Consider the following 15,961-nt stretch of genomic DNA (forward strand, 5'->3'; position numbering starts at 1 on the left):
GCCAGCACCACAGGGGATGGCAAGAACCAAAGTAATCTTAGCGAATGTTGGGGAGCGACAAAAGCAGAGGAGCCGAGCCAGCCAGGAGTCGAACCTAGAATCTTCTGATCCGTAGTCAGACGCGTTATCCATTGCGCCACTGGCCCACCGGCAAGAAACTGTCAGGCAAAGTGGATAAGAGGACATTTCAGGTCTATGTCACACCAAAATGGGCCTCTTAGCTCTGAAGTAAAGCAAGATCCCAACACCCAAGCTGCACTATTAGAAGTTCCAACAGGATCGCCATTGAAACCCAGCAAAATGTTATGGCATCACTCTGCTTTCCTCAGCCAGCAAGAAGCTTCCCATACCGGGAGTTGAACCCGGGCCGCCTGGGTGAAAACCAGGAATCCTAACCGCTAGACCATATGGGACTCCAAGGTTAAAAAGGCACAAGGAAAATTATGTCATTAGACTCTTGAGTTTAGAAATAGGCCCTCATGCAGGACAATTTCCTAAGTGTTTGCATCCGTAAGAATTTTCTCAAGCATCCAGAAACGAAATTTAGAATAATCTGACAAGCAGACACATGCCTCATCCTCACGCCATGTTGCACAACGCTTTGCTGAAGCAGTACTACCGAAAAACAAGACATGCACCTGTTTTACTTTAAATGATTCCAAAGACAGGCAAGAAAAGCCTGCTGCAAGCTTAAAGGACTTGCCGTGACCCGGATTCGAACCGGGGTTGCTGCGGCCACAACGCAAAGTACTAACCACTATACGATCACTGCACCCCACCATCCACTAGCAAAGATCTTGCTCTCTTCCCAGGCAATAGGCTTGTCAACTGATTGTACGGCACATGACTGGATATATGCATCGGAGGAAAGATGTGCAACAACACTTACCGGATCATAACAAGAGCCTACTGTTACATGATCCACTGTAGGCTTTTTTCTAAAGTACTTGCAAAGTAAAGTAAAAGCTGGAATCAGATTCGTTTTCCCTGTTCGTAGATGTTGTGATTAACTGCACATATATGTGCAAGGAGAACATAAGTCTTTATTGTAGATACTGGTGCTTAACCACCTTCACTTACCATGCTCCAAACAAAACAAGGTGAGTCTCTTAGGATATTACGAGCATGTTTCTCATTTAAAATTGATCAATGGCCTGTGTGAGGATCGAACTCACGACCTTCAGATTATGAGACTGACGCGCTACCTACTGCGCTAACGAGGCTCAGGCATGCAGCTAGTTACCTGCCAGCACCACAGGGGATGGCAAGAACCAAAGTAATCTTAGCGAATGTTGGGGAGCGACAAAAGCAGAGGAGCCGAGCCAGCCAGGAGTCGAACCTAGAATCTTCTGATCCGTAGTCAGACGCGTTATCCATTGCGCCACTGGCCCACCGGCAAGAAACTGTCAGACAAAGTGGATAAGAGGACATTTCAGGCCTATGTCACACCAAAATGGGCCTCTTAGCTCTGAAGTAAAGCAAGATCCCAACACCCAAGCTGCACTATTAGAAGTTCCAACAGGATCGCCATTGAAACCCAGCAAAATGTTAAGGCATCACTCTGCTTTCCTCAGCCAGCAAGAAGCTTCCCATACCGGGAGTTGAACCCGGGCCGCCTGGGTGAAAACCAGGAATCCTAACCGCTAGACCATATGGGACTCCAAGGTTAAAAAGGCACAAGGAAAATTATGTCATTATACTCTTGAGTTTGGAAATAGGCCCTCATACAGGACAATTTCCTAAGTGTTTGCATCCGTAAGAATTTTCTCAAGCATCCAGAAACGAAAGGTAGAATAATCTGACAAGCAGACACATGCCTCATCCTCACGCCATGTTGCACAACGCTTTGCTGAAGCAGTACTACCGAAAAACAAGACATGCACCTGTTTTACTTTAAATGATTCCAAAGACAGGCAAGAAAAGCCTGCTGCAAGCTTAAAGGACTTGCCGTGACCCGGATTCGAACCGGGGTTGCTGCGGCCACAACGCAGAGTACTAACCACTATACGATCACGGCACCCCACCATCCACTAGCAAAGATCTTGCTCTCTTCCCAGGCAATAGGCTTGTCAACTGATTGTACGGCACATGACTGGATATATGCATCGGAGGAAAGATGTGCAACAACACCTACCGGATCATAACAAGAGCCTACTGTTACATGATCCACTGTAGGCTTTTTTCTAAAGTACTTGCAAAGTTAAGTAAAAGCTGGAATCAGATTCGTTTTCCCTGTTCGTAGATGTTGTGATTAACTGCACATGTATGTGCAAGGAGAACATAAGTCTTTATTGTAGATACTGGTGCTTAAACTCCTTCACTTACCATGCTCCAAACAAAACAAGGTGAGTCTCTTAGGATATTACGAGCATGTTTCTTATTTAAAAATGATCAATGCCCCGTGTGAGGATCGAACTCACGACCTTCAGATTATGAGACTGACGCGCTACCTACTGCACTAACGAGGCTCAGGCATGCAGCTAGTTACCTGCCAGCATCACAGGGGATGGCAAGAACCAAAGTAATCTTAGCGGATGTTGGGGAGCGACAAAAGCAGAGGAGCCGAGCCAGCCAGGAGTCGAACCTAGAATCTTCTGATCCGTAGTCAGACGCGTTATCCATTGCGCCACTGGCCCACCGGCAAGAAACTGTCAGGCAAAGTGGATAAGAGGACATTTCAGGCCTATGTCACACCAAAATGGGCCTCTTAGCTCTGAAGTAAAGCAAGATCCCAACACCCAAGCTGCACTATTAGAAGTTCTTTCAGGATCGCCATTGAAACCCAGCAAAATGTTAAGGCATCACTCTGCTTTCCTCAGCCAGCAAGAAGCTTCCCATACCGGGAGTTGAACCCGGGCCGCCTGGGTGAAAACCAGGAATCCTAACCGCTAGACCATATGGGACTCCAAGGTTAAAAAGGCACAAGGAAAATTATGTCATTAGACTCTTGAGTTTGGAAATAGGCCCTCATACAGGACAATTTCCTAAGTGTTTGCATCCGTAAGAATTTTCTCAAGCATCCAGAAACGAAAGGTAGAATAATCCGACAAGCAGACACATGCCTCATCCTCACGCCATGTTGCACAACGCTTTGCTGAAGCAGTACTACCGAAAAACAAGACATGCACCTGTTTTGCTTTAAATGATTCCAAAGACAGGCAAGAAAAGCCTGCTGCAAGCTTAAAGGACTTGCCGTGACCCGGATTCGAACCGGGGTTGCTGCGGCCACAACACAGAGTACTAACCACTATACGATCACGGCACCCCACCATCCACTAGCAAAGATCTTGCTCTCTTCCCAGGCAATAGGCTTGTCAACTGATTGTACGGCACATGACTGGATATATGCATCGGAGGAAAGATGTGCAACAACACTTACCGGATCATAACAAGAGCCTACTGTTACATGATCCACTGTAGGCTTTTTTCTAAAGTACTTGCAAAGTTAAGTAAAAGCTGGAATCAGATTCGTTTTCCCTGTTCGTAGATGTTGTGATTAACTGCACATGTATGTGCAAGGAGAACATAAGTCTTTATTGTAGATACTGGTGCTTAACCACCTTCACTTACAATGCTCCAAACAAAACAAGGTGAGTCTCTTAGGATATTACGAGCATGTTTCTCATTTAAAATTGATCAATGCCCCGTGTGAGGATCGAACTCACGACCTTCAGATTATGAGACTGACGCGCTACCTACTGCGCTAATGAGGCTCAGGCATGCAGCTAGTTACCTGCCAGCACCACAGGGGATGGCAAGAACCAAAGTAATCTTAGCGAATGTTGGGGAGCGACAACAGCAGAGGAGCCGAGCCAGCCAGGAGTCGAACCTAGAATCTTCTGATCCGTAGTCAGACGCGTTATCCATTGCGCCACTGGCCCACCGGCAAGAAACTGTCAGACAAAGTGGATAAGAGGACATTTCAGGCCTATGTCACACCAAAATGGGCCTCTTAGCTCTGAAGTAAAGCAAGATCCCAACACCCAAGCTGCACTATTAGAAGTTCCAACAGGATCGCCATTGAAACCCAGCAAAATGTTAAGGCATCACTCTGCTTTCCTCAGCCAGCAAGAAGCTTCCCATACCGGGAGTTGAACCCGGGCCACCTGGGTGAAAACCAGGAATCCTAACCGCTAGACCATATGGGACTCCAAGGTTAAAAAGGCACAAGGAAAATTATGTCGTTAGACTCTTGAGTTTAGAAATAGGCCCTCATGCAGGACAATTTCCTAAGTGTTTGCATCCGTAAGAATTTTCTCAAGCATCCAGAGAACGAAAGGTAGAATAATCTGACAAGCAGACACATGCCTCATCCTCACGCCATGTTGCACAACGTTTTGCTGAAGCAGTACTACCGAAAAACAAGACATGCACCTGTTTTACTTTAAATGATTCCAAAGACAGGCAAGAAAAGCCTGCTGCAAGCTTAAAGGACTTGCCGTGACCCGGATTCGAACCGGGGTTGCTGCGGCCACAACGCAGAGTACTAACCACTATACGATCACGGCTCCCCACCATCCACTAGCAAAGATCTTGCTCTCTTCCCAGGCAATAGGCTTGTCAACTGATTGTACGGCACATGACTGGATATATGCATCGGAGGAAAGATGTGCAACAACACTTACCGGATCATAACAAGAGCCTACTGTTACATGATCCACTGTAGGCTTTTTTCTAAAGTACTTGCAAAGTTAAGTAAAAGCTGGAATCAGATTCGTTTTCCCTGTTCGTAGATGTTGTGATTAACTGCACATGTATGTGCAAGGAGAATATAAGTCTTTATTGTAGATACTGGTGCTTAAACTCCTTCACTTACCATGCTCCAAACAAAACAAGGTGAGTCTCTTAGGATATTACGAGCATGTTTCTTATTTAAAAATGATCAATGCCCCGTGTGAGGATCGAACTCACGACCTTCAGATTATGAGACTGACGCGCTACCTACTGCGCTAACGAGGCTCAGGCATGCAGCTAGTTACCTGCCAGCATCACAGGGGATGGCAAGAATCAAAGTAATCTTAGCGGATGTTGGGGAGCGACAAAAGCAGAGGAGCCGAGCCAGCCAGGAGTCGAACCTAGAATCTTCTGAGCCGTAGTCAGACGCGTTATCCATTGCGCCACTGGCCCACCGGCAAGAAACTGTCAGGCAAAGTGGATAAGAGGACATTTCAGGCCTATGTCACACCAAAATGGGCCTCTTAGCTCTGAAGTAAAGCAAGATCCCAACACCCAAGCTGCACTATTAGAAGTTCTTTCAGGATCGCCATTGAAACCCAGCAAAATGTTAAGGCATCACTCTGCTTTCCTCAGCCAGCAAGAAGCTTCCCATACCGGGAGTTGAACCCGGGCCGCCTGGGTGAAAACCAGGAATCCTAACCGCTAGACCATATTGGACTCCAAGGTTAAAAAGGCACAAGGAAAATTATGTCATTAGACTCTTGAGTTTGGAAATAGGCCCTCATACAGGACAATTTCCTAAGTGTTTGCATCCGTAAGAATTTTCTCAAGCATCCAGAAACGAAAGGTAGAATAATCTGACAAGCAGACACATGCCTCATCCTCACGCCATGTTGCACAACGCTTTGCTGAAGCAGTACTACCGAAAAACAAGACATGCACCTGTTTTACTTTAAATGATTCCAAAGACAGGCAAGAAAAGCCTGCTGCAAGCTTAAAGGACTTGCCGTGACCCGGATTCGAACCGGGGTTGCTGCGGCCACAACGCAGAGTACTAACCACTATACGATCACGGCACCCCACCATCCACTAGCAAAGATCTTGCTCTCTTCCCAGGCAATAGGCTTGTCAACTGATTGTACGGCACATGACTGGATATATGCATCGGAGGAAAGATGTGCAACAACACTTACCAGATCATAACAAGAGCCTACTGTTACATGATCCACTGTAGGCTTTTTTCTAAAGTACTTGCAAAGTTAAGTAAAAGCTGGAATCAGATTCGTTTTCCCTGTTCGTAGATGTTGTGATTAACTGCACATATATGTGCAAGGAGAACATAAGTCTTTATTGTAGATACTGGTGCTTAACCACCTTCACTTACAATGCTCCAAACAAAACAAGGTGAGTCTCTTAGGATATTACGAGCATGTTTCTCATTTAAAATTGATCAATGCCCCGTGTGAGGATCGAACTCACGACCTTCAGATTATGAGACTGACGCTCTACCTACTGCGCTAATGAGGCTCAGGCATGCAGCTAGTTACCTGCCAGCATCACAGGGGATGGCAAGAACCAAAGTAATCTTAGCGGATGTTGGGGAGCGACAAAAGCAGAGGAGCCGAGCCAGCCAGGAGTCGAACCTAGAATCTTCTGATCCGTAGTCAGACGCGTTATCCATTGCGCCACTGGCCCACCGGCAAGAAACTGTCAGACAAAGTGGATAAGAGGACATTTCAGGCCTATGTCAGACCAAAATGGGCCTCTTAGCTCTGAAGTAAAGCAAGATCCCAACACCCAAGCTGCACTATTAGAAGTTCCAACAGGATCGCCATTGAAACCCAGCAAAATGTTAAGGCATCACTCTGCTTTCCTCAGCCAGCAAGAAGCTTCCCATACCAGGAGTTGAACCCGGGCCGCCTGGGTGAAAACCAGGAATCCTAACAACTAGACCATATGGGACTCCAAAGTTAAAAAGGCACAAGGAAAATTATGTCGTTAGACTCTTGAGTTTAGAAATAGGCCCTCATGCAGGACAATTTCCTAAGTGTTTGCATCCGTAAGAATTTTCTCAAGCATCCAGAGAACGAAAGGTAGAATAATCTGACAAGCAGACACATGCCTCATCCTCACGCCATGTTGCACAACGCTTTGCTGAAGCAGTACTACCAAAAAACAAGACATGCACCTGTTTTACTTTAAATGATTCCAAAGACAGGCAAGAAAAGCCTGCTGCAAGCTTAAAGGACTTGCCATGACCCGGATTCGAACCGGGGTTGCTGCGGCCACAACGCAGAGTACTAACCACTATACGATCACGGCACCCCACCATCCACTAGCAAAGATCTTGCTCTCTTCCCAGGCAATAGGCTTGTCAACTGATTGTACGGCACATGACTGGATATATGCATCGGAGGAAAGATGTGCAACAACACTTACCGGATCATAACAAGAGCCTACTGTTACATGATCCACTGTAGGCTTTTTTCTAAAGTACTTGCAAAGTTAAGTAAAAGCTGGAATCAGATTCGTTTTCCCTGTTCGTAGATGTTGTGATTAACTGCACATGTATGTGCAAGGAGAACATAAGTCTTTATTGTAGATACTGGTGCTTAAACTCCTTCACTTACCATGCTCCAAACAAAACAAGGTGAGTCTCTTAGGATATTACGAGCATGTTTCTTATTTAAAAATGATCAATGCCCCGTGTGAGGATCGAACTCACGACCTTCAGATTATGAGACTGACGCGCTACCTACTGCGCTAACGAGGCTCAGGCATGCAGCTAGTTACCTGCCAGCACCACAGGGGATGGCAAGAACCAAAGTAATCTTAGCGAATGTTGGGGAGCGACAAAAGCAGAGGAGCCGAGCCAGCCAGGAGTCGAACCTAGAATCTTCTGATCCGTAGTCAGACGCGTTATCCATTGCGCCACTGGCCCACCGGCAAGAAACTGTCAGGCAAAGTGGATAAGAGGACATTTCAGGTCTATGTCACACCAAAATGGGCCTCTTAGCTCTGAAGTAAAGCAAGATCCCAACACCCAAGCTGCACTATTAGAAGTTCCAACAGGATCGCCATTGAAACCCAGCAAAATGTTATGGCATCACTCTGCTTTCCTCAGCCAGCAAGAAGCTTCCCATACCGGGAGTTGAACCCGGGCCACCTGGGTGAAAACCAGGAATCCTAACCGCTAGACCATATGGGACTCCAAGGTTAAAAAGGCACAAGGAAAATTATGTCATTAGACTCTTGAGTTTAGAAATAGGCCCTCATGCAGGACAATTTCCTAAGTGTTTGCATCCGTAAGAATTTTCTCAAGCATCCAGAAACGAAATTTAGAATAATCTGACAAGCAGACACATGCCTCATCCTCACGCCATGTTGCACAACGCTTTGCTGAAGCAGTACTACCGAAAAACAAGACATGCACCTGTTTTACTTTAAATGATTCCAAAGACAGGCAAGAAAAGCCTGCTGCAAGCTTAAAGGACTTGCCGTGACCCGGATTCGAACCGGGGTTGCTGCGGCCACAACGCAAAGTACTAACCACTATACGATCACTGCACCCCACCATCCACTAGCAAAGATCTTGCTCTCTTCCCAGGCAATAGGCTTGTCAACTGATTGTACGGCACATGACTGGATATATGCATCGGAGGAAAGATGTGCAACAACACTTACCGGATCATAACAAGAGCCTACTGTTACATGATCCACTGTAGGCTTTTTTCTAAAGTACTTGCAAAGTAAAGTAAAAGCTGGAATCAGATTCGTTTTCCCTGTTCGTAGATGTTGTGATTAACTGCACATATATGTGCAAGGAGAACATAAGTCTTTATTGTAGATACTGGTGCTTAACCACCTTCACTTACCATGCTCCAAACAAAACAAGGTGAGTCTCTTAGGATATTACGAGCATGTTTCTCATTTAAAATTGATCAATGGCCTGTGTGAGGATCGAACTCACGACCTTCAGATTATGAGACTGACGCGCTACCTACTGCGCTAACGAGGCTCAGGCATGCAGCTAGTTACCTGCCAGCACCACAGGGGATGGCAAGAACCAAAGTAATCTTAGCGAATGTTGGGGAGCGACAAAAGCAGAGGAGCCGAGCCAGCCAGGAGTCGAACCTAGAATCTTCTGATCCGTAGTCAGACGCGTTATCCATTGCGCCACTGGCCCACCGGCAAGAAACTGTCAGACAAAGTGGATAAGAGGACATTTCAGGCCTATGTCACACCAAAATGGGCCTCTTAGCTCTGAAGTAAAGCAAGATCCCAACACCCAAGCTGCACTATTAGAAGTTCCAACAGGATCGCCATTGAAACCCAGCAAAATGTTAAGGCATCACTCTGCTTTCCTCAGCCAGCAAGAAGCTTCCCATACCGGGAGTTGAACCCGGGCCGCCTGGGTGAAAACCAGGAATCCTAACCGCTAGACCATATGGGACTCCAAGGTTAAAAAGGCACAAGGAAAATTATGTCATTATACTCTTGAGTTTGGAAATAGGCCCTCATACAGGACAATTTCCTAAGTGTTTGCATCCGTAAGAATTTTCTCAAGCATCCAGAAACGAAAGGTAGAATAATCTGACAAGCAGACACATGCCTCATCCTCACGCCATGTTGCACAACGCTTTGCTGAAGCAGTACTACCGAAAAACAAGACATGCACCTGTTTTACTTTAAATGATTCCAAAGACAGGCAAGAAAAGCCTGCTGCAAGCTTAAAGGACTTGCCGTGACCCGGATTCGAACCGGGGTTGCTGCGGCCACAACGCAGAGTACTAACCACTATACGATCACGGCACCCCACCATCCACTAGCAAAGATCTTGCTCTCTTCCCAGGCAATAGGCTTGTCAACTGATTGTACGGCACATGACTGGATATATGCATCGGAGGAAAGATGTGCAACAACACCTACCGGATCATAACAAGAGCCTACTGTTACATGATCCACTGTAGGCTTTTTTCTAAAGTACTTGCAAAGTTAAGTAAAAGCTGGAATCAGATTCGTTTTCCCTGTTCGTAGATGTTGTGATTAACTGCACATGTATGTGCAAGGAGAACATAAGTCTTTATTGTAGATACTGGTGCTTAAACTCCTTCACTTACCATGCTCCAAACAAAACAAGGTGAGTCTCTTAGGATATTACGAGCATGTTTCTTATTTAAAAATGATCAATGCCCCGTGTGAGGATCGAACTCACGACCTTCAGATTATGAGACTGACGCGCTACCTACTGCACTAACGAGGCTCAGGCATGCAGCTAGTTACCTGCCAGCATCACAGGGGATGGCAAGAACCAAAGTAATCTTAGCGGATGTTGGGGAGCGACAAAAGCAGAGGAGCCGAGCCAGCCAGGAGTCGAACCTAGAATCTTCTGATCCGTAGTCAGACGCGTTATCCATTGCGCCACTGGCCCACCGGCAAGAAACTGTCAGGCAAAGTGGATAAGAGGACATTTCAGGCCTATGTCACACCAAAATGGGCCTCTTAGCTCTGAAGTAAAGCAAGATCCCAACACCCAAGCTGCACTATTAGAAGTTCTTTCAGGATCGCCATTGAAACCCAGCAAAATGTTAAGGCATCACTCTGCTTTCCTCAGCCAGCAAGAAGCTTCCCATACCGGGAGTTGAACCCGGGCCGCCTGGGTGAAAACCAGGAATCCTAACCGCTAGACCATATGGGACTCCAAGGTTAAAAAGGCACAAGGAAAATTATGTCATTAGACTCTTGAGTTTGGAAATAGGCCCTCATACAGGACAATTTCCTAAGTGTTTGCATCCGTAAGAATTTTCTCAAGCATCCAGAAACGAAAGGTAGAATAATCCGACAAGCAGACACATGCCTCATCCTCACGCCATGTTGCACAACGCTTTGCTGAAGCAGTACTACCGAAAAACAAGACATGCACCTGTTTTGCTTTAAATGATTCCAAAGACAGGCAAGAAAAGCCTGCTGCAAGCTTAAAGGACTTGCCGTGACCCGGATTCGAACCGGGGTTGCTGCGGCCACAACACAGAGTACTAACCACTATACGATCACGGCACCCCACCATCCACTAGCAAAGATCTTGCTCTCTTCCCAGGCAATAGGCTTGTCAACTGATTGTACGGCACATGACTGGATATATGCATCGGAGGAAAGATGTGCAACAACACTTACCGGATCATAACAAGAGCCTACTGTTACATGATCCACTGTAGGCTTTTTTCTAAAGTACTTGCAAAGTTAAGTAAAAGCTGGAATCAGATTCGTTTTCCCTGTTCGTAGATGTTGTGATTAACTGCACATGTATGTGCAAGGAGAACATAAGTCTTTATTGTAGATACTGGTGCTTAACCACCTTCACTTACAATGCTCCAAACAAAACAAGGTGAGTCTCTTAGGATATTACGAGCATGTTTCTCATTTAAAATTGATCAATGCCCCGTGTGAGGATCGAACTCACGACCTTCAGATTATGAGACTGACGCGCTACCTACTGCGCTAATGAGGCTCAGGCATGCAGCTAGTTACCTGCCAGCACCACAGGGGATGGCAAGAACCAAAGTAATCTTAGCGAATGTTGGGGAGCGACAACAGCAGAGGAGCCGAGCCAGCCAGGAGTCGAACCTAGAATCTTCTGATCCGTAGTCAGACGCGTTATCCATTGCGCCACTGGCCCACCGGCAAGAAACTGTCAGACAAAGTGGATAAGAGGACATTTCAGGCCTATGTCACACCAAAATGGGCCTCTTAGCTCTGAAGTAAAGCAAGATCCCAACACCCAAGCTGCACTATTAGAAGTTCCAACAGGATCGCCATTGAAACCCAGCAAAATGTTAAGGCATCACTCTGCTTTCCTCAGCCAGCAAGAAGCTTCCCATACCGGGAGTTGAACCCGGGCCGCCTGGGTGAAAACCAGGAATCCTAACCGCTAGACCATATGGGACTCCAAGGTTAAAAAGGCACAAGGAAAATTATGTCGTTAGACTCTTGAGTTTAGAAATAGGCCCTCATGCAGGACAATTTCCTAAGTGTTTGCATCCGTAAGAATTTTCTCAAGCATCCAGAGAACGAAAGGTAGAATAATCTGACAAGCAGACACATGCCTCATCCTCACGCCATGTTGCACAACGTTTTGCTGAAGCAGTACTACCGAAAAACAAGACATGCACCTGTTTTACTTTAAATGATTCCAAAGACAGGCAAGAAAAGCCTGCTGCAAGCTTAAAGGACTTGCCGTGACCCGGATTCGAACCGGGGTTGCTGCGGCCACAACGCAGAGTACTAACCACTATACGATCACGGCTCCCCACCATCCACTAGCAAAGATCTTGCTCTCTTCCCAGGCAATAGGCTTGTCAACTGATTGTACGGCACATGACTGGATATATGCATCGGAGGAAAGATGTGCAACAACACTTACCGGATCATAACAAGAGCCTACTGTTACATGATCCACTGTAGGCTTTTTTCTAAAGTACTTGCAAAGTTAAGTAAAAGCTGGAATCAGATTCGTTTTCCCTGTTCGTAGATGTTGTGATTAACTGCACATGTATGTGCAAGGAGAATATAAGTCTTTATTGTAGATACTGGTGCTTAAACTCCTTCACTTACCATGCTCCAAACAAAACAAGGTGAGTCTCTTAGGATATTACGAGCATGTTTCTTATTTAAAAATGATCAATGCCCCGTGTGAGGATCGAACTCACGACCTTCAGATTATGAGACTGACGCGCTACCTACTGCGCTAACGAGGCTCAGGCATGCAGCTAGTTACCTGCCAGCATCACAGGGGATGGCAAGAACCAAAGTAATCTTAGCGGATGTTGGGGAGCGACAAAAGCAGAGGAGCCGAGCCAGCCAGGAGTCGAACCTAGAATCTTCTGAGCCGTAGTCAGACGCGTTATCCATTGCGCCACTGGCCCACCGGCAAGAAACTGTCAGGCAAAGTGGATAAGAGGACATTTCAGGCCTATGTCACACCAAAATGGGCCTCTTAGCTCTGAAGTAAAGCAAGATCCCAACACCCAAGCTGCACTATTAGAAGTTCTTTCAGGATCGCCATTGAAACCCAGCAAAATGTTAAGGCATCACTCTGCTTTCCTCAGCCAGCAAGAAGCTTCCCATACCGGGAGTTGAACCCGGGCCGCCTGGGTGAAAACCAGGAATCCTAACCGCTAGACCATATGGGACTCCAAGGTTAAAAAGGCACAAGGAAAATTATGTCATTAGACTCTTGAGTTTGGAAATAGGCCCTCATACAGGACAATTTCCTAAGCGTTTGCATCCGTAAGAATTTTCTCAAGCATCCAGAAACGAAAGGTAGAATAATCTGACAAGCAGACACATGCCTCATCCTCACGCCATGTTGCACAACGCTTTGCTGAAGCAGTACTAGCAAAAAACAAGACATGCACCTGTTTTACTTTAAATGATTCCAAAGACAGGCAAGAAAAGCCTGCTGCAAGCTTAAAGGACTTGCCGTGACCCGGATTCGAACCGGGGTTGCTGCGGCCACAACGCAGAGTACTAACCACTATACGATCACGGCACCCCACCATCCACTAGCAAAGATCTTGCTCTCTTCCCAGGCAATAGGCTTGTCAACTGATTGTACGGCACATGACTGGATATATGCATCGGAGGAAAGATGTGCAACAACACTTACCGGATCATAACAAGAGCCTACTGTTACATGATCCACTGTAGGCTTTTTTCTAAAGTACTTGCAAAGTTAAGTAAAAGCTGGAATCAGATTCGTTTTCCCTGTTCGCAGATGTTGTGATTAACTGCACATGTATGTGCAAGGAGAAAGAAAGTCTTTATTGTAGATACTGGTGCTTAAACTCCTTCACTTACCATGCTCCAAACAAAACAAGGTGAGTCTCTTAGGATATTACGAGCATGATTCTTATTTAAAAATGATCAATGCCCCGTGTGAGGATCGAACTCACGACCTTCAGATTATGAGTCTGACGCGCTACCTACTGCGCTAACGAGGCTCAGGCATGCAGCTAGTTACCTGCCAGCACCACAGGGGATGGCAAGAACCAAAGTAATCTTAGCGAATGTTGGGGAGCGACAAAGGCAGAGGAGCCGAGCCAGGCAGGAGTCGAACCTAGAATCTTCTGATCCGTAGTCAGACGCGTTATCCATTGCGTCACTGGCCCACCGGCAAGAAACTGTCAGGCAAAGTGGATAAGAGGACATTTCAGGCCTATTTCACACCAAAATGGGCCTCTTAGCTCTGAATTAAAGCAAGATCCCAACACCCAAGCTGCACTATTAGAAGTTCTTTCAGGATCGCCATTGAAACCCAGCAAAATGTTAAGGCATCACTCTGCTTTCCTCAGCCAGCAAGAAGCTTCCCATACCGGGAGTTGAACCCGGGCCGCCTGGGTGAAAACCAGGAATCCTAACCGCTAGACCATATTGGACTCCAAGGTTAAAAAGGCACAAGGAAAATTATGTCATTAGACTCTTGAGTTTGGAAATAGGCCCTCATACAGGACAATTTCCTAAGTGTTTGCATCCGTAAGAATTTTCTCAAGCATCCAGAAACGAAAGGTAGAATAATCTGACAAGCAGACACATGCCTCATCCTCACGCCATGTTGCACAACGCTTTGCTGAAGCAGTACTACCGAAAAACAAGACATGCACCTGTTTTACTTTAAATGATTCCAAAGACAGGCAAGAAAAGCCTGCTGCAAGCTTAAAGGACTTGCCGTGACCCGGATTCGAACCGGGGTTGCTGCGGCCACAACGCAGAGTACTAACCACTATACGATCACGGCACCCCACCATCCACTAGCAAAGATCTTGCTCTCTTCCCAGGCAATAGGCTTGTCAACTGATTGTACGGCACATGACTGGATATATGCATCGGAGGAAAGATGTGCAACAACACTTACCGGATCATAACAAGAGCCTACTGTTACATGATCCACTGTAGGCTTTTTTCTAAAGTACTTGCAAAGTTAAGTAAAAGCTGGAATCAGATTCGTTTTCCCTGTTCGTAGATGTTGTGATTAACTGCACATATATGTGCAAGGAGAACATAAGTCTTTATTGTAGATACTGGTGCTTAACCACCTTCACTTACCATGCTCCAAACAAAACAAGGTGAGTCTCTTAGGATATTACGAGCATGTTTCTCATTTAAAATTGATCAATGGCCTGTGTGAGGATCGAACTCACGACCTTCAGATTATGAGACTGACGCGCTACCTACTGCGCTAACGAGGCTCAGGCATGCAGCTAGTTACCTGCCAGCACCACAGGGGATGGCAAGAACCAAAGTAATCTTAGCGAATGTTGGGGAGCGACAAAAGCAGAGGAGCCGAGCCAGCCAGGAGTCGAACCTAGAATCTTCTGATCCGTAGTCAGACGCGTTATCCATTGCGCCACTGGCCCACCGGCAAGAAACTGTCAGACAAAGTGGATAAGAGGACATTTCAGGCCTATGTCACACCAAAATGGGCCTCTTAGCTCTGAAGTAAAGCAAGATCCCAACACCCAAGCTGCACTATTAGAAGTTCCAACAGGATCGCCATTGAAACCCAGCAAAATGTTAAGGCATCACTCTGCTTTCCTCAGCCAGCAAGAAGCTTCCCATACCGGGAGTTGAACCCGGGCCGCCTGGGTGAAAACCAGGAATCCTAACCGCTAGACCATATGGGACTCCAAGGTTAAAAAGGCACAAGGAAAATTATGTCATTATACTCTTGAGTTTGGAAATAGGCCCTCATACAGGACAATTTCCTAAGTGTTTGCATCCGTAAGAATTTTCTCAAGCATCCAGAAACGAAAGGTAGAATAATCTGACAAGCAGACACATGCCTCATCCTCACGCCATGTTGCACAACGCTTTGCTGAAGCAGTACTACCGAAAAACAAGACATGCACCTGTTTTACTTTAAATGATTCCAAAGACAGGCAAGAAAAGCCTGCTGCAAGCTTAAAGGACTTGCCGTGACCCGGATTCGAACCGGGGTTGCTGCGGCCACAACGCAGAGTACTAACCACTATACGATCACGGCACCCCACCATCCACTAGCAAAGATCTTGCTCTCTTCCCAGGCAATAGGCTTGTCAACTGATTGTACGGCACATGACTGGATATATGCATCGGAGGAAAGATGTGCAACAACACTTACCGGATCATAACAAGAGCCTACTGTTACATGATCCACTGTAGGCTTTTTTCTAAAGTACTTGCAAAGTTAAGTAAAAGCTGGAATCAGATTCGTTTTCCCTGTTCGCAGATGTTGTGATTAACTGCACAT

General features: G+C 46.2%; 48 non-coding genes across 48 annotated transcripts; all 48 read right to left on the minus strand.

Annotated features, from left to right (window-relative positions):
- Positions 1-73: 73 nt before the first annotated feature.
- trnar-acg (transfer RNA arginine (anticodon ACG)) lies at positions 74-146 on the minus strand. Its single transcript has one exon. It is a non-coding gene; the product is annotated as a tRNA-Arg (tRNA).
- Positions 147-341: 195 nt separating this feature from the next.
- Positions 342-413, minus strand: trnae-uuc (transfer RNA glutamic acid (anticodon UUC)). Its single transcript has one exon. It is a non-coding gene; the product is annotated as a tRNA-Glu (tRNA).
- A 737-nt stretch (positions 414-1,150) lies between these two features.
- Positions 1,151-1,224, minus strand: trnam-cau (transfer RNA methionine (anticodon CAU)). Its single transcript has one exon. It is a non-coding gene; the product is annotated as a tRNA-Met (tRNA).
- Positions 1,225-1,318: 94 nt separating this feature from the next.
- On the minus strand, positions 1,319-1,391 carry trnar-acg (transfer RNA arginine (anticodon ACG)). Its single transcript has one exon. It is a non-coding gene; the product is annotated as a tRNA-Arg (tRNA).
- A 195-nt stretch (positions 1,392-1,586) lies between these two features.
- Positions 1,587-1,658, minus strand: trnae-uuc (transfer RNA glutamic acid (anticodon UUC)). The gene has a single exon. It is a non-coding gene; the product is annotated as a tRNA-Glu (tRNA).
- Positions 1,659-1,945: 287 nt separating this feature from the next.
- trnah-gug (transfer RNA histidin (anticodon GUG)) lies at positions 1,946-2,017 on the minus strand. The gene has a single exon. It is a non-coding gene; the product is annotated as a tRNA-His (tRNA).
- A 378-nt stretch (positions 2,018-2,395) lies between these two features.
- On the minus strand, positions 2,396-2,468 carry trnam-cau (transfer RNA methionine (anticodon CAU)). Its single transcript has one exon. It is a non-coding gene; the product is annotated as a tRNA-Met (tRNA).
- Positions 2,469-2,563: 95 nt separating this feature from the next.
- trnar-acg (transfer RNA arginine (anticodon ACG)) lies at positions 2,564-2,636 on the minus strand. Its single transcript has one exon. It is a non-coding gene; the product is annotated as a tRNA-Arg (tRNA).
- A 195-nt stretch (positions 2,637-2,831) lies between these two features.
- On the minus strand, positions 2,832-2,903 carry trnae-uuc (transfer RNA glutamic acid (anticodon UUC)). Its single transcript has one exon. It is a non-coding gene; the product is annotated as a tRNA-Glu (tRNA).
- Positions 2,904-3,190: 287 nt separating this feature from the next.
- On the minus strand, positions 3,191-3,262 carry trnah-gug (transfer RNA histidin (anticodon GUG)). Its single transcript has one exon. It is a non-coding gene; the product is annotated as a tRNA-His (tRNA).
- Positions 3,263-3,640: 378 nt separating this feature from the next.
- On the minus strand, positions 3,641-3,713 carry trnam-cau (transfer RNA methionine (anticodon CAU)). Its single transcript has one exon. It is a non-coding gene; the product is annotated as a tRNA-Met (tRNA).
- A 95-nt stretch (positions 3,714-3,808) lies between these two features.
- Positions 3,809-3,881, minus strand: trnar-acg (transfer RNA arginine (anticodon ACG)). The gene has a single exon. It is a non-coding gene; the product is annotated as a tRNA-Arg (tRNA).
- Positions 3,882-4,076: 195 nt separating this feature from the next.
- On the minus strand, positions 4,077-4,148 carry trnae-uuc (transfer RNA glutamic acid (anticodon UUC)). The gene has a single exon. It is a non-coding gene; the product is annotated as a tRNA-Glu (tRNA).
- A 288-nt stretch (positions 4,149-4,436) lies between these two features.
- Positions 4,437-4,508, minus strand: trnah-gug (transfer RNA histidin (anticodon GUG)). The gene has a single exon. It is a non-coding gene; the product is annotated as a tRNA-His (tRNA).
- Positions 4,509-4,886: 378 nt separating this feature from the next.
- trnam-cau (transfer RNA methionine (anticodon CAU)) lies at positions 4,887-4,959 on the minus strand. Its single transcript has one exon. It is a non-coding gene; the product is annotated as a tRNA-Met (tRNA).
- Positions 4,960-5,054: 95 nt separating this feature from the next.
- On the minus strand, positions 5,055-5,127 carry trnar-acg (transfer RNA arginine (anticodon ACG)). Its single transcript has one exon. It is a non-coding gene; the product is annotated as a tRNA-Arg (tRNA).
- Positions 5,128-5,322: 195 nt separating this feature from the next.
- trnae-uuc (transfer RNA glutamic acid (anticodon UUC)) lies at positions 5,323-5,394 on the minus strand. The gene has a single exon. It is a non-coding gene; the product is annotated as a tRNA-Glu (tRNA).
- Positions 5,395-5,681: 287 nt separating this feature from the next.
- On the minus strand, positions 5,682-5,753 carry trnah-gug (transfer RNA histidin (anticodon GUG)). The gene has a single exon. It is a non-coding gene; the product is annotated as a tRNA-His (tRNA).
- Positions 5,754-6,131: 378 nt separating this feature from the next.
- On the minus strand, positions 6,132-6,204 carry trnam-cau (transfer RNA methionine (anticodon CAU)). Its single transcript has one exon. It is a non-coding gene; the product is annotated as a tRNA-Met (tRNA).
- Positions 6,205-6,299: 95 nt separating this feature from the next.
- Positions 6,300-6,372, minus strand: trnar-acg (transfer RNA arginine (anticodon ACG)). Its single transcript has one exon. It is a non-coding gene; the product is annotated as a tRNA-Arg (tRNA).
- Positions 6,373-6,567: 195 nt separating this feature from the next.
- Positions 6,568-6,639, minus strand: trnae-uuc (transfer RNA glutamic acid (anticodon UUC)). The gene has a single exon. It is a non-coding gene; the product is annotated as a tRNA-Glu (tRNA).
- Positions 6,640-6,927: 288 nt separating this feature from the next.
- Positions 6,928-6,999, minus strand: trnah-gug (transfer RNA histidin (anticodon GUG)). The gene has a single exon. It is a non-coding gene; the product is annotated as a tRNA-His (tRNA).
- A 378-nt stretch (positions 7,000-7,377) lies between these two features.
- On the minus strand, positions 7,378-7,450 carry trnam-cau (transfer RNA methionine (anticodon CAU)). The gene has a single exon. It is a non-coding gene; the product is annotated as a tRNA-Met (tRNA).
- Positions 7,451-7,545: 95 nt separating this feature from the next.
- On the minus strand, positions 7,546-7,618 carry trnar-acg (transfer RNA arginine (anticodon ACG)). The gene has a single exon. It is a non-coding gene; the product is annotated as a tRNA-Arg (tRNA).
- A 195-nt stretch (positions 7,619-7,813) lies between these two features.
- Positions 7,814-7,885, minus strand: trnae-uuc (transfer RNA glutamic acid (anticodon UUC)). The gene has a single exon. It is a non-coding gene; the product is annotated as a tRNA-Glu (tRNA).
- A 737-nt stretch (positions 7,886-8,622) lies between these two features.
- trnam-cau (transfer RNA methionine (anticodon CAU)) lies at positions 8,623-8,696 on the minus strand. The gene has a single exon. It is a non-coding gene; the product is annotated as a tRNA-Met (tRNA).
- A 94-nt stretch (positions 8,697-8,790) lies between these two features.
- On the minus strand, positions 8,791-8,863 carry trnar-acg (transfer RNA arginine (anticodon ACG)). Its single transcript has one exon. It is a non-coding gene; the product is annotated as a tRNA-Arg (tRNA).
- A 195-nt stretch (positions 8,864-9,058) lies between these two features.
- trnae-uuc (transfer RNA glutamic acid (anticodon UUC)) lies at positions 9,059-9,130 on the minus strand. Its single transcript has one exon. It is a non-coding gene; the product is annotated as a tRNA-Glu (tRNA).
- A 287-nt stretch (positions 9,131-9,417) lies between these two features.
- On the minus strand, positions 9,418-9,489 carry trnah-gug (transfer RNA histidin (anticodon GUG)). Its single transcript has one exon. It is a non-coding gene; the product is annotated as a tRNA-His (tRNA).
- A 378-nt stretch (positions 9,490-9,867) lies between these two features.
- On the minus strand, positions 9,868-9,940 carry trnam-cau (transfer RNA methionine (anticodon CAU)). Its single transcript has one exon. It is a non-coding gene; the product is annotated as a tRNA-Met (tRNA).
- Positions 9,941-10,035: 95 nt separating this feature from the next.
- trnar-acg (transfer RNA arginine (anticodon ACG)) lies at positions 10,036-10,108 on the minus strand. The gene has a single exon. It is a non-coding gene; the product is annotated as a tRNA-Arg (tRNA).
- Positions 10,109-10,303: 195 nt separating this feature from the next.
- Positions 10,304-10,375, minus strand: trnae-uuc (transfer RNA glutamic acid (anticodon UUC)). The gene has a single exon. It is a non-coding gene; the product is annotated as a tRNA-Glu (tRNA).
- Positions 10,376-10,662: 287 nt separating this feature from the next.
- trnah-gug (transfer RNA histidin (anticodon GUG)) lies at positions 10,663-10,734 on the minus strand. Its single transcript has one exon. It is a non-coding gene; the product is annotated as a tRNA-His (tRNA).
- Positions 10,735-11,112: 378 nt separating this feature from the next.
- Positions 11,113-11,185, minus strand: trnam-cau (transfer RNA methionine (anticodon CAU)). The gene has a single exon. It is a non-coding gene; the product is annotated as a tRNA-Met (tRNA).
- Positions 11,186-11,280: 95 nt separating this feature from the next.
- On the minus strand, positions 11,281-11,353 carry trnar-acg (transfer RNA arginine (anticodon ACG)). The gene has a single exon. It is a non-coding gene; the product is annotated as a tRNA-Arg (tRNA).
- A 195-nt stretch (positions 11,354-11,548) lies between these two features.
- trnae-uuc (transfer RNA glutamic acid (anticodon UUC)) lies at positions 11,549-11,620 on the minus strand. Its single transcript has one exon. It is a non-coding gene; the product is annotated as a tRNA-Glu (tRNA).
- A 288-nt stretch (positions 11,621-11,908) lies between these two features.
- trnah-gug (transfer RNA histidin (anticodon GUG)) lies at positions 11,909-11,980 on the minus strand. Its single transcript has one exon. It is a non-coding gene; the product is annotated as a tRNA-His (tRNA).
- A 378-nt stretch (positions 11,981-12,358) lies between these two features.
- On the minus strand, positions 12,359-12,431 carry trnam-cau (transfer RNA methionine (anticodon CAU)). Its single transcript has one exon. It is a non-coding gene; the product is annotated as a tRNA-Met (tRNA).
- A 95-nt stretch (positions 12,432-12,526) lies between these two features.
- Positions 12,527-12,599, minus strand: trnar-acg (transfer RNA arginine (anticodon ACG)). The gene has a single exon. It is a non-coding gene; the product is annotated as a tRNA-Arg (tRNA).
- Positions 12,600-12,794: 195 nt separating this feature from the next.
- On the minus strand, positions 12,795-12,866 carry trnae-uuc (transfer RNA glutamic acid (anticodon UUC)). The gene has a single exon. It is a non-coding gene; the product is annotated as a tRNA-Glu (tRNA).
- A 287-nt stretch (positions 12,867-13,153) lies between these two features.
- trnah-gug (transfer RNA histidin (anticodon GUG)) lies at positions 13,154-13,225 on the minus strand. The gene has a single exon. It is a non-coding gene; the product is annotated as a tRNA-His (tRNA).
- A 378-nt stretch (positions 13,226-13,603) lies between these two features.
- Positions 13,604-13,676, minus strand: trnam-cau (transfer RNA methionine (anticodon CAU)). The gene has a single exon. It is a non-coding gene; the product is annotated as a tRNA-Met (tRNA).
- Positions 13,677-14,039: 363 nt separating this feature from the next.
- On the minus strand, positions 14,040-14,111 carry trnae-uuc (transfer RNA glutamic acid (anticodon UUC)). The gene has a single exon. It is a non-coding gene; the product is annotated as a tRNA-Glu (tRNA).
- A 287-nt stretch (positions 14,112-14,398) lies between these two features.
- Positions 14,399-14,470, minus strand: trnah-gug (transfer RNA histidin (anticodon GUG)). The gene has a single exon. It is a non-coding gene; the product is annotated as a tRNA-His (tRNA).
- Positions 14,471-14,848: 378 nt separating this feature from the next.
- trnam-cau (transfer RNA methionine (anticodon CAU)) lies at positions 14,849-14,922 on the minus strand. Its single transcript has one exon. It is a non-coding gene; the product is annotated as a tRNA-Met (tRNA).
- Positions 14,923-15,016: 94 nt separating this feature from the next.
- trnar-acg (transfer RNA arginine (anticodon ACG)) lies at positions 15,017-15,089 on the minus strand. The gene has a single exon. It is a non-coding gene; the product is annotated as a tRNA-Arg (tRNA).
- Positions 15,090-15,284: 195 nt separating this feature from the next.
- Positions 15,285-15,356, minus strand: trnae-uuc (transfer RNA glutamic acid (anticodon UUC)). Its single transcript has one exon. It is a non-coding gene; the product is annotated as a tRNA-Glu (tRNA).
- Positions 15,357-15,643: 287 nt separating this feature from the next.
- On the minus strand, positions 15,644-15,715 carry trnah-gug (transfer RNA histidin (anticodon GUG)). Its single transcript has one exon. It is a non-coding gene; the product is annotated as a tRNA-His (tRNA).
- Between the last annotated feature and the right edge of the window lie 246 nt (positions 15,716-15,961).

The sequence above is a fragment of the Astyanax mexicanus genome, chromosome 25 (assembly GCF_023375975.1).
Source record: "Astyanax mexicanus isolate ESR-SI-001 chromosome 25, AstMex3_surface, whole genome shotgun sequence".
Taxonomy (NCBI): Eukaryota; Metazoa; Chordata; class Actinopteri; order Characiformes; family Acestrorhamphidae; genus Astyanax; species Astyanax mexicanus.